General features: G+C 49.6%; 1 long non-coding RNA gene across 1 annotated transcript in view; it reads right to left on the bottom strand.

Annotated features, from left to right (window-relative positions):
• Positions 1-740: 740 nt before the first annotated feature.
• The window catches only part of LOC130684431 (uncharacterized), a 139,292-nt gene continuing 128,753 nt past the window's right edge, over positions 741-11,279 (bottom strand). Inside the window, exon 3 of the long non-coding RNA XR_008998712.1 lies at positions 741-1,823. This is a non-coding gene — a long non-coding RNA (uncharacterized LOC130684431). The remainder of the gene's footprint in view (positions 1,824-11,279) is intronic.

The following is an 11,279-nucleotide window of genomic DNA, read 5'->3' as shown; positions in this document are numbered from 1 at the left end:
TCTTGCTTTTGTGAGTGATACTAAGTACAATCAACAAACCTGAAGGAGAAGGGAGTCTGAGACATTCACAAGACACTCTTAAGATTTAATTGTTCCACAGAATTTCAAGCAAGTAATAGAAAAAAACTAAATTGCATGAAACCAAATATTTTGCTCTAGGGCTCTAATTCACCCCGTGGCAGGCTCCCAGGAGCTAGTGGCAGCAGGCAGAGCTTGGGACTTAGCACACACACTGTGCTTCGTGTGGGCTAAAGAACCTCCCTGTCTCTAAAATGGGGCCATTGATCAGTCTTCTTTACCATGAAAATGCCTGAGTTCAAGGACTAGTGAGCTGAGCAGGGCAGAAAGGTTTATTTTCCTAGCACAGGGCATACCTTCTTACTTCTCTCTCCAGAAGCGCAAGTCCTAGGAGAGAGGAAAACAGTAGCCAAGATGGAGTGGGCATCCAGGTACCAGCAGGCACCCTGAAACAGGAGCAAGTGCCCCAGGGAGATGCAGACCAGGAGCCTCAGAACGTTCCGCTGCTTCCTATGGGCTGGGGGCACCTGTCAAGGGGGCATACCTGCTTCCTCTCAGCACGACCTCTAGGCAAAGAAGGAATCCCTGTTCCCCGGGAAAAGCCTACCATAGACTTCAAGGGCTCGCAGGCAAAGCACAGGCCAGAAACCCCCACCCCCACCCCATCCTGTCACAGCGCAAAGCACCTTTTGTCTATTGGGACCTGATACTGATCAGCAAACATGAAGACACCACAGGAAAGCGGCCATGGGGGCTGAGTCCTGTGCTCCTGGCTGCTTTTGGAAATGTATTGCTGCAGAGGAGGTTTAAACAAGAGGATGGGAAAGACGGGGAAGAACGTGGGAAGCTGCCTGCCTGAGAACAGAAGGCAGCTGAGTCGGTTAGAGCGCAGGCACCAGGGTGGAGCAGACCTTGGCCTCCTGACCTTGGGAGCATGACTTACACTTTCTAAACCTGAGTTTCCTTCATCTATAAACAGAGATAATAAGGGTTCCTACACGGTAGAATTACTTGGATTACTTTGGTGATCAATAAAAGTGTATATGTAAAGTAGCATGGCTGTCGCTGGCACTGAGTAGGTGCTCAATAAATAATCGATGTTACTTCAACAATAATAATTAATAATTGCTGGCTGGAAAGCAACAGCATGTGGAGGGAGGCCATCTGAGCCTGGGCTCAGTGGCCTTGACTGCATTAAAAGAAAATGAGGGTCCAGTCGCCTGCCAAGAGGCGGCTCCGCGGCTGATGCATCCCCACCCCCCGCATAGAAGTCTCTCCAACAGGACTTGTGCTTGTGTCCGAACTTGGTCCTGGCACTTCTCCAGAGGCTCAATTCAAGAGAGCATTAAAGCAATAATATAGCTCCTCTTATACACCAGCACTCAGATAAAGGAAGAAAAATGGTCCTGTGGGTCTGAACCTAAAAATATTTCATAAAATCCCTACCATTAGGCGCTCAGAGATCCTGCCATAAAAACAAACAGACAGATCTCTGGCCAATACACCAAACCATTAACGTGGCGGTGGACCACTCTGACATCATGCAGCAAAGTGGCCCAAAGCCCAGCCTCTTGAGTCCAGGGGCTGATCAGGCTCCATCTCCAGCTGACTGTGTGGCCCGAAGAGGAATTCAGGAGAAGAGAGAATTGGAGGCTCAAGCTCAAAGAGGCCTGATGAGTTACTAGATACGGGCTCAGAAAAGTGATAGGTTTGCTTGCCATGGTTAGTACCTATTATTGTTGAGTCCCACTTGGAGAATGTTGACATATAAGCAAGCCTCTACAAACAGGCCCAATTTGCAGCTCCTGAAGAAGAGAAAACAGGAGAACATCAAAGGGGAGCCAGCAACCAGAGTAGTCAGGTGTTGCTCCTCATTCTTTGCGGAAAGTATACTTCCAGACCAAATATGACATTGTGGTATGAAAGGCCAAGGGGGGGCTGTGGTTTGTAAGAACCTGGCTGAGCACCCCTACACACACACACACACACACAATGTGACGAGTGCTGCCGGACAGGTTTCACAACTAGAGATAATCCCCCCAAATCCACCTGCCACCCCAACTCTCCCTGCACTGAGGACCCCAGTGAGGAGGCTCCTGGTGCCACAGACCAAGTGCTGCCAGAGTCCAGCCCAGCGGACATACCCTCCCTGGCATTGCCCAGCCTCTCAGCCCCTGGGAGGACAGCGCACCCTGCTCCCAGGTGGCCCACTGCCATGCCAGAAAGCATACAACACAAGACGAAGTACATTTTAATACTGAAGAGAGCAAAACACCTCCAAATCCAAATTCCACCACTGCACTTGCTGAAGCAGATCCCAGCCAGGTCCTGGAATGCCTCTTGGCTGTATCCAGTGCTTTGTGATAATAACACTAATGGATTATAGTGGATTTTGAACTGTATTTTCAATTACCCAAAATGCTCACTTACAGTGTGCCTGCACTTCTTACACATCTGGGGAGCGTCGCTGTGCTTGGTTAATTTAACATGGAGCATTAAACGGAGCCCCTTGGCAACAGTCTCCTGCAGGACCACCCATTAGGCTGCTGGCTACAGCTGCCTTCCACCTCCTAGCCACTTGTTTGGAGTGGGCCACTACCCCTGTGCCCACCTCTCCTCCAACCTGTCCCCCAAGTGCCGCTGGCAATTTTTCCGCATCAGTGAGGAGCTGATGGCTTGTTTGTGTCACACTACTGGGGCTTTCAGCTTCCATTTTCATTTAGTCCTTATCTTCCTGGGCAACTAGACAGGAATGGGAGGTATGTTTTTCAAGAGCACAGGTTGGGACTTCCCTCCAATTTCAAGGTGAAGTGACGGGTAGCACCGGGACAGGCCCCTGGAAGTGGGAGCAGGCTGGCAGGGGCATGGGATCACCATTTCTTCATTCCCTGGAGGACGAAGGGGTGCAAACCCCAGGCTGTGATTGTTATCTCAGCTGTGGGAGAGAGAGGAAGGCCTTGCCGGCACCTGGAACCACTGGCCTCACCATTTCACAGCAGCCAGCATGGGTCACTGGGGACCTGCCCCTCTTTTCCACCTACATGTTATTCCAGCCATAAATCCAAGTGACAGGTCTGAACTTTCCTCAGTTGACATGTTTACAAGGGAAGTCCACATTTGACAGGAAAATTAAGCCTATCAATCACTTAACGAGCTCTTTAATGAATGGTTCTCTGATCTCCTCTGGTAGCTGGGCTTATTGATTATGGAGTGGCAGGCCTGGCCCTTACCCTTTTCCCCCTCCAGTTTCACCCAGCTCCCCACTGACCCCGCCTTCTGCCAGATGTGGCTGCCCTCTGACCTCCCTCTGCCACCCCCAGGCCCCTCTTCTCCCTGAAGCTCACAGAGGGTTCTGGTTCAGGGTTTATCGAGAGGTCAGACCCCCTCCTGGCTCTGTTCTCTGACAGAACAAAAGAAACAGATGCGGGCTTGGCCTCCAAGCTCCCACCCGGCATATGGAAGCTATCTCCTCTGTCCCAGTAATTACCCAGGGGCTGGCTTGCTCAATGGCTTTGGTTTTTATTGCACAGAAACCAACCTATTCCCCAACATAAAACACTTTAACAGTGTCTCCCACCGGGGTTCCTGGGAGAGGTCCTGTCAGGTATAAAATGTGCAGAACCCTCTGACAGGCCACAGGAGTGAGGCCTTCACGATTAAAAAGGGGGACAAGGCAGGGGGAGGCAGGATGCAGAGTGTGAGGGGTAGGCTTGCTGGTGGCAAAAAGGAGTCAGGGTCCCCTTGCATTTGGAGACTCATGCGGAACTTTCTGGAGCATCTGGCAGTGGCCTTAGGAAGGCCAGGCAGAAGAGTTGGGATTGGTTGAAAACACAACCGATCTCATCCTCTTCCCAACACACAGGGCTTAAAGTCCAAACCAGACATCTAACATTTGTTAAGTGACTATTTTGTGTAAGAATAAAAATACCAATCGTGAAGAGGTCTGAACTTAGTATATGCTTGAGTCACATAAATTATGCAGTTCTGTTCCTGATGGAATATCTGGGATCATATCTACAGCCTTGCTGAATGGAGTAAACTTGGACTCATGAGCTGAGCAGCAGAACAAAGAAAGAAATGAGCCATCAGCTGAAAAGGGATGGATCTTAAACCCAGCAAACTCCCAAGCTCCTGCCTCAAGGAATAAACATGACACCTTCCTGGGCTTGCTCTGTGAGGCTGGCGCTCTGCCCCTCCGAAGAGGTGTGGAGCCGTAGAGACCAGAGAAGAGTGTATTAGCTTCCAAGGGCTGCAATAACAAAGGACCACAGACTACGTGGTCTGAAGCACCAGCTTGTAATATACACAATTCTAGAGGCTGGAAGTCCAGATTCAGGGTGTTCACATATGCTTGCTCCCCCTGAAGTCTCTAGGGAAACGTTCTTCCTTGTCTTTTCTGGCTTCTGAGGGCTCCCAGCAAGCCTTCGTGTGTCTTGGCTTGTAGCTGCATCCCTTTATCTCTGCACTGTCTTCACATGGCCACTGGCCCTGTGTGCCTTGATGTCTTCTCATCTTCTTGTAAGGACAGCAGCCATGGGATTGAGGGGCCACTCTAATCTGGTATGACCTCATCTTAACCAATGGTACTTACAAAGGCCCTATTTCCAAATAAGGATATATTCTGAAGTTCCAAGTGGACACAAACGTTCAGAGGAATCCTAAGTCAAAAGAAAGAAAGGGAGGAAGGAAGGGAGGAAGGGAGGAAGAAAAGCTGACACTACTCAACCCGGAATGAAGAGGCCAAAGCAGCCGAGAGGGAGTGGCTGCGGGCACCAGGTGAAGCCCCTCCGGACCTCACCTGAGCTGGAGACATAGAAGCCAGGAGCCCTTCCAAGGAGCAAGAGGGAAGAGCACAGTGTGAGGGGTGGGCCAAGGGAGACCAGACAAGGATTGTACTAAGGTAAATGGCAAACACTAAAAAATATGAAAATGGCCATTTCAGTGTTTAAAATGTGCTCTGGGTAATTCCAAACAAATTTTAAAGCCATTTTCAGACCATAAAATCCTCTGGCCTAAATCACGGGCTCCCAGGCAGGCACTGGTGCTCAGGTCGCAGAACCTCCCCCAGATGGAGGCTGGTGGGTTTGGGAGTCTCTAGCTATTCTGGCAAATGAGTGAGGATTCCCAGTGACTGGAGAGGGGCCCTTCTCGATGGCTCCAGGGCACCCGTTCTACTTTCAGCCCGATTTGCTGGGACGGTGCCCCCTTCCTCTGGGGCTCATTTCCCAGAAGGATGGCTCAGTCATGGGAAACACAAAAGCAGCAAGTCTCCCTGATGACGTGTCCACCCTTGTTAGCCAAAGTCCGCTTCTTTGGGTCTATCCTTTCCAATCTCCTTCTGGCCAAAAGAGCAAAGACCTCTGTGAAGACCCTAGATACAGTGTGGCTGGAGAGGTGCCACCCCTTCAATATGCCAGTGCTAAGCACCTAGATCATGGCACATTGCAAAGCTCATGGACTCATGCTTTTAAGCGCCACTTCAGTCGGCATATACCTGTTGTGCAGGAGAATATGAAAAGGTGGAAGGAGCAAGCCTGGCTCATATCAGAGCTTGAGAAAAAATGTATACACAACACCTGAGAAGCTGGTCCGAATCAAGGAATGTACTATTTTATAAGTTCCTATGTAATAAAAAGAACTCTTGGGGGTCAAGAGAAAGAGCACAGTTTTGGCATCAGACAGATCCAGTTTCTTCTCCTGTCTCTACCTGCCACTTACTAGCTGCTGAAACCTGGGCTTCTATTTTACATATCTGAGCCTTAGTGTCCTCTTCAGGAAAGTACAAACTGTAACAAATGTGGTATGTAAGGTACTGGCCAGAGGAGCCCCCAATAAACAGATTTTCCTTCCTTCCCTCTGGCTATCTGTGTCACATAATGTATGTCACATATGTAAGTTGTTTTGTTTTACGGAGGGATGGAGGGACAGTGATGGCAGTGGGAGAGTCAATGCTCACTTCAAGAACACCTTACCAATGCCTACTCTCCCGCGGTGCAACACTGGGTTTCTTGGAACTGACATCCACAGCCTGGGTTTTTGTGCCCTGAACTGTGTTCAAGAAGCTTCCCATCTACACGAGCCTTCTGCTGCGCCATTTCTGCAACCTAGAAGCAGGTAACAGTTCCTGTGTCATCACTATAAATTCTTCTTTTCATGTGTCTGAGGATGTTCACCATCAGAGGAAAGTTCAACTGTGATAATTAGTTGGCCCTGCTCAGAAATTGCCTCCTGCCTCAGCTCGGAGCTCTGGAAAAGCCGGGAAGGGCAGCTGTCCCCGGGCCATTGCACTGCCACAGGAGAAGGACACAGCCCCGCTTCGCCTCAAGGCTGCTGCTCCCATCCAGCGCCGTGCACCCTCCCGGAATGGGCTTCCAGTCCAGCCCACACTCACCCTGCTATACCTTACACCACACGCTGCCCCCACAGGCTCTCACATAAGCATAGCTGCGAGCATGATGTCCTAGACTCAAAGATTATCCAGCAACGCCCCATCATTTGTGGAGTAAGTCTGAACTCCTAACGGAACGTTGAAGACTCTTCAGCATTTGTCCCCAGATGACTGTCGGCCCTCTCATCCCATCCTCATCCATTTGTTCTCGCTGTTTTCTCTGCCTGCCTCACCCTTTCCTGCATGGCCACATGGTCATAGCCTCCATGATAAGCTTCCGTGTGACTGGACAGACGTGATCTCCTTCCTTCTGAACTGACCCGGGCTCCTTCATCCATTCTACAACACTCGTTACTATTACTAATGTATAAGCAGCTTTCTCTGGTCTATAATCTCTTGAAAGGCAGGTCCCAGTGAGATTCATTTTTGTCTCTCCTCATCCTCAGCACAGTGCTCTATATCTCATAGGTGATGTGAAGTTAAGTGCTTTGTATCTCACAGATGCTCCATAAATAATGGTTGGGAAATTCAAAGATGCATGCAGGCTGAAATGAAGGTGTTACTGAGCAGAGAAATCCCAGGGTCCCCCAGCTGGCTGTTTGTAAGTCCACGAACCATGGCAGAACCCCAGAGGATGAGCAAGAATCTCAGCCCCTTGAGACTTAAAGGACAAAGATGGGGACAATGGAGAGCCCAGGGGGACCAGCAATATTGAAAGAAAGTTGCTGGGTCTGGCTATGAGAGTCAAACCCAGAAGCAGAAATCCATTCGGGGAGAGAAATCCAGTTGAAGGGCTCCTAAAATGACCCAAAGGTTTGATTAACACTGGACATGAACATTTCAGCTTGTCGGGGAAAAGGAAAGCTCCACGTGACCTTGCCAGTCCCATGCGTGACCCGGGTACTGCCAAGGTGAGCAGAGCCTGAGCAGGGGGCTCCCCTCTCTACATGCACCTCTCCCTCTTTCCCCAAATCTGTTTCTAGGCAACCAAGCTGCTGGCTGGTCCTTTGGCAGGAAGTCCCTAAGACAAGGGCTGGACTTGTGTCACATTCCACAGGCACCTTCCACTCAAGTACAGAGGAAGCGCCCACTGCAGAGCAGGCGCCCTCTCCCACGGGCTCCGAATCCCAGACCCCGCGCTGCTCCTGGGGCGACCTCCTCTCCTTGTTCTTTTCTCTTCCCCTTGAGCCCCTCTTTTCTCTCCCCACCCCTTCCCCCCTTCCACCAAACAGATGTAACTATTTATTCCTTATGTCCTAGTTTTCCTGTAATTTCATAAAGTGCAAATTTGCTGTCCTGCTCCCAAATGCCGAGTCGGTGGTTTGTCATAACAGCCATCAGTAACTGTCGCTTTCTGCCGCGGGCTTAATTAACCCACTCTCTCATTAGCATGTCCGTGCACTTGTAAGGAATGAAAGCCTGATTATTTTCTACAACAGTCGCAGCCAATTACTGCATCCAAATGGAACCACATTAATCAAATCTTTAGTACGGTGGCAAATTCAGAGATATCAGATTGCAAAAGACTGCAAAACTAATATGTCACTGTCAGCGGGGCTGCGCAGGCATTTAGCGAATTGCATTAAATAGATGGCTTCGCTGAAGCCGCATGAATTTAATATGTGATGGGATCTGGAAGCTATTAGTGTGACATGGCAAAGTAGTGGGAGCTTTGGCAGCTCTGGACTTTATCCATGAACTCAGGAAACTAATATGAAAACTTCTGTGTGTGTGCGTGTGCGTGTGTATGTGTGTGTGTGTACGTGTGCACGCATGCGCGCACACAGACATGCACACACGCTTGAGCTTCAGTGCACGCATGCGCTTCGTGTGTTCAAAACTAAGAAAGTCATGTGGGTTGTGGAACAGCAACCATTGCTTTATTTGCATGTGCTTACATTAAAACCGAAAAAGTGTGTAAGTGGATTATGATGACAGCAAACACAGCCTTGGGGAGGTGCTGCCCCCCAAGCCCAATGCCTCCTGCAAGGGTACAGAACACAGGCTGGAAGCCAGAACTCCTGGTTGGTCCTCTGTGGGCTGGTCATGAGGCCTGCTGACTCCGAGCATACCACTGACCAGGCCTCAGTTTGTCCATCTGCATAGCTGAAGAAAGGACATTGGCATCCAGTACAGAGCTGTTGCCTAAAGACAGTATTAGTCTCAGGAAGCAGGAACTCTCTGAAGAACAACCAACACGGGTCCACCGTCTCTCACGCTCTTCTCCCCATCAGCCTGCTTCCTCCCAGACTTCCGGCCATCGCACCTACTGAAGTGCACACTCACAAGCCTAATTACACAGACTGCTGTTGGAACCCGTTTGTGCTCTGATGCCCTGCTACAGAGACTGGGACATACCCAAGACACCAAGTATACCTCCTCCCCAATAAAACCAGAAATAGTAGGCTAGCAGGAGCCTCTGAGAAGGTGCTACCCTAAACACACACTGTGTAACAAAGGGGTCTCTTTGTAAGGCTAGTGAACTGCCAGGAGTTAGTAAGGACAGTGAAAATAAATTAGTTTATTTCATGAGTCCTTCTGATCATCGACAGGTTATATCCACCTCAAAGCATCGAGTCCTACCCAAGAACTGGGAAAGCCATAGTACTCCACCTCATGTCTGTGAAACCCCCACAGCTGCTTCCTAGGTATCAGAGCTCCCACCTCCGAGGGAAGAAGACAAAGGCCTAGGCCAAGTCCACACAATACTCACCAGGATGTCTTCATCGGGCCTGTGTCCCTCCCACCAGTATTTATAAGTACACACAATCTGGTGTGAGAGGTGGACTCGTGTTCTATCTTGGAGAGGACTTGGAGAGGTTGGTGGTGGTTCTTGCTTTTAATGGGAGGGGATGAGGTGAAGGTGTGGGGTGGGACCTGGTCGGGTGTGGGGTGGGTGTGCTTTGAGTAGTCAGAACCAAGCAGTGCCTGGAGGGGAGGATCAGGAGTAGCAAAGAATGGCTTCTTGGATGCCAACGCTCGAAGCTGCATGTTTACAGAACGTGTATCGTTAATGCTGTGTCTAGATCATAGCAATGGAGTCTGAAAAGGCCTGAAACGTTCAGGATCTTAACACCCCTGCCCCTCAGTTCACCGGCTCCCAGAGGCATGGGGAAGATCATGACCTCCCGAGAGGGGGCTTTTGGGTGCAATGTCGGCCAAGGATGAGTGCTAGCCAGGAAGGGCATGGCCCACATCGGCTACCCCCTGCACAGAGGAAGGCCCTATGCCCCCGACGATGGCAAAAGGCCCTCTGGCAAGGTGATGTCCAGGCTTCTGAATGAACAGAAAATGCTCAACCTGTCAGCTCCTTCCTAGCTCCCTCCACTGGGAGGCTGCACCTCTGGGGTGTAGTGCAGAGTGGGGGGTGGGAGGGGGCCGGCGAGGTAGGATTCACGAGGCAGGAGGAAGAAGAGGAAGGAGGAGGGCACAGGAAGGCTGCTTGCCTGCTGCACAGGCATCCAGGGGGGAGAGAGTGACAGCCGAGACAGATGGGCCCCGGCAGCTAGGACCTGCTCTTACACAAACTGCCTTCATCAGCAACTTGCTGCTATCATCAGTTAATCTTCTTGCAAGGTACATTCGTACATTTCCTTTCCCGGTAACCTAATCTACCATCTCCTTTATGCATACATGCTCTGAGGTTTTCTAGGGGATGGCACTGGGGGTGGTGTACTCACCAGGAACCAATCTACCCAGCTATGAACTACAGCTGAATTTAAATACAGGAGCATTCACAGCCCTAGAGCAAGAGAAAGGTCATCAGCTAACCCTTCCTCCCCATCCTCCACCTGTAAAAATAATTGATCAGCAATACAAGGTACAAGTTAGACTAAAAATTACATGTAGATGGATAGGTAGATGGAGAGAGCCTGTGATTAGAAGTAATATGTGGCTAATTAAAACGTGTGGTTTCTCTGCAACTGTATAATTTCTAAGATAACTTACCAAATTCATTTTAGGAATAGCAGAAATAGACTCTGAGAGGTTGTGGGCTAAAAGGCATCTCTCCCCCCAAAAAAGTACACGCTACCCCCAAATCACAGCCTGCAGCACACAATATGTAATACAAACACACACGCACACACACACACACACACACACACACACACACTCCTCTTGTTAAGCATATTTGGAAGGGATCCGATCCTCTTAATTCACATTAAAAAAAAAAACTTATTTGGTGATAACATTGTCTAATAATGAAAACCTCTTTCTGTTCCCAGCCTAAGAAGACAGATTTTTGAGCACGACTGAGACAGGCATATTGGCAAAAACACGAACACAACGCACATGCATACAAACACAGCCCTCCACACGCCCCCTCAGCCGCCCACCCATCCTCACGTGGTCCATGTGCCCAAACAGAAACAAAAAGACACAAACATTCTGACATCACCGAAAGCGAGGATGTGTTTCCTGCAGAGTTAACTGTTTTTCTGAATGTTTCCAACCTAGGAACGATTTCATGTTTCTGTGGGTAGATGAAGATTTTCTGTAGCCCTCTCCTAAGACAGGGAAAATAAGGATGGGTAGGTACAAAGCCTGGAATGGGAAGGGCATTTGACTTGGGCTCACCCCACCTCTTGTGGCTGCCTGCAAAATGCCTCTGTCCTGAGCCCCAGTCCCTCAGATCCTCTTTGCTAATTGTCTGATTGATGCTGCTGGAGGGTTGAGGAGTTACGTGTAGATGTCCTACCTCTTCCAAGGACCTTATGCAGACAACATTTTAATGCAAAAGTGTAATTTTAATAGCAGGGATTTTAAACCACATCAAAGGCCTTTGCAGGGAAATATTTTTCTTGGGGATGATGTATGTATGGGGCCCTGCTTCTGCCTCCTTTACCATACAGTGTAACTGTGCAGTGCCCTC

The sequence above is a fragment of the Manis pentadactyla genome, chromosome 7 (genome assembly GCF_030020395.1).
Source record: "Manis pentadactyla isolate mManPen7 chromosome 7, mManPen7.hap1, whole genome shotgun sequence".
Taxonomy (NCBI): Eukaryota; Metazoa; Chordata; class Mammalia; order Pholidota; family Manidae; genus Manis; species Manis pentadactyla.
The sequence above is the reverse complement of the archived record's forward strand: the minus strand, read 5'-3'. Positions and strand labels throughout refer to the sequence as shown.